The 1,800-nt window shown below is 36.7% G+C and overlaps 1 pseudogene; it reads left to right on the plus strand.

Moving 5' to 3' along the window:
* Positions 1–442: 442 nt before the first annotated feature.
* Positions 443–1,495, plus strand: LOC101361988 (putative olfactory receptor 5AK3; annotated as a pseudogene).
* The last annotated feature ends 305 nt before the right edge of the window (positions 1,496–1,800 follow it).

Consider the following 1,800-nt stretch of genomic DNA (forward strand, 5'->3'; position numbering starts at 1 on the left):
TGACAATGCCGAATGAGGTCGTTTATTGCTTTTTACAAAAGTATTGGTCCAGAAAAGATTGTAAATTTTAAAAAGAATCTTGACGTTCACCATAGATAGTTGGAGAAACACTTCCATTAAGAATTGTTCATGGCCATGGGTCCATGATGGTTGGAGCTGAGTTAGCAAGGAAAGGAAAGGTGTAAGATGTAGATAAGAATAAAAGTTTGAGCAAGATCAAAAGTCAATACTTTCAGATACAAGAATTTATATTTAAGAATATTTTAATTATAATATATACTGCATAAAAGAAAGCAAAATTAAAGTGTGTGTTTTATATGTTCCTTAGTTGATATATCAATGAGACTTCCATCTGCTTGTATCCTCAGAGCAGCTACTAGTCCAGGACAATTTCCCCAGTCTGTAGATGATCTTAGCTTTCTCTGCTCTTCTTTCTTTGCAACTTTTCAGCTGATATTTAAACTTTGCTAACCATGGAACTAGAAAATGGCACTGAAGTAACTGAATTAATTCTCCTGGGATTTACTACTCAGTACAAGTTTTGGCATGTCCTCTTCATTGTACTTCTACTCATCTATGTGACCACCCTAGTGGGTAATATTGGGATGATCCTACTCATCAAGATTGACTCTGCCCTTCACACCCCTATGTACTTCTTCCTCCAACACTTGGCTTTTGTTGATCTCTGTTATACCTCTGCTATCACACCCAAGATGTTGCAAAGCTTCATAAGGACAGAAAAATCTATCTCATTTGTAGGTTGTTTGGTATAATTACTAGTCTATGGTGCTTTTGCAACCAGTGACAGCTACATCCTGGCTGCCATGGCAGTGGACCTCTATGTGGCCATCTGTAACCTACTCCTCTACCCAGTAGTCATGTCCCAGAGAGTCTGCATTCAACTGTTAGTTGGGTCATACTTTATGGGTTTCATAAACGCCTCTGTAAACACAAGTGTTACCTTCTCATTGAACTTTTGCAAATCGAATGCAATTAACCACTTTTTCTGTGATGAACCCCCAGTTCTTGCCCTTGCGTGCTCCAATATTGATTTGAACATTATACTACTAACAGTCTTTGTGGGGTTTAATTTGATGTTTACTGTGTTGGTTGTTATGTTTTCCTACCTATATATCTTTGCCACCATCCTGAAGATACCTTCTACAGCTGGGAGGAAAAAAGCCTTCTCCACTTGTGTCTCCCACCTGACAGCAGTCACCATATTCTATGGGACTCTCTCTTATATGTATCTACACCATGGTACAAATGAGACTCAAGACCAGGAAAAAGCAGCTTCTGTATTTTATGGCATTATAATCCCCATGATAAACCCCCGATTTACATTTTAAGAAACCAAGATGTAAGAGAAGCTCTAAAAGTGATCAGAAAGAAGTGCCCTTAGTTTGAGCCTTGGTTCCTAACTCTCAACACAAACAATGAGACCAACAGTACTCTCTTATTTTCCAATCTCAGAAGATGTAGCAAATGTTTATGAGATACAAAAGTGTTCCTTAATTGTACCAATAATATCTGAAATATTCTGAAAAGCATTTCATGTGATTAACTAAGTTCATAATTCATGAGTTTGTTGATGATAAAACATACAAAAAGATCTTCAATATTGCTTTTGTACATTTTTGATGATCTCATTTCTCAAATGCCTGCCATCTAAAAAGAAAAGTAAAGAGTAAGGTACAATGACTCTTGTATAAGTACCCCTATTAACTAGACTATAAAGACTCACCAAAACAAAAATCTTTTTTGGTCTTTTCTTGATAGGTACTGTTACTCTTGGTACTT

The sequence above is a fragment of the Trichechus manatus genome, unplaced genomic scaffold (assembly GCF_000243295.1).
Source record: "Trichechus manatus latirostris isolate Lorelei unplaced genomic scaffold, TriManLat1.0 scaffold00236, whole genome shotgun sequence".
Taxonomy (NCBI): domain Eukaryota; kingdom Metazoa; phylum Chordata; class Mammalia; order Sirenia; family Trichechidae; genus Trichechus; species Trichechus manatus.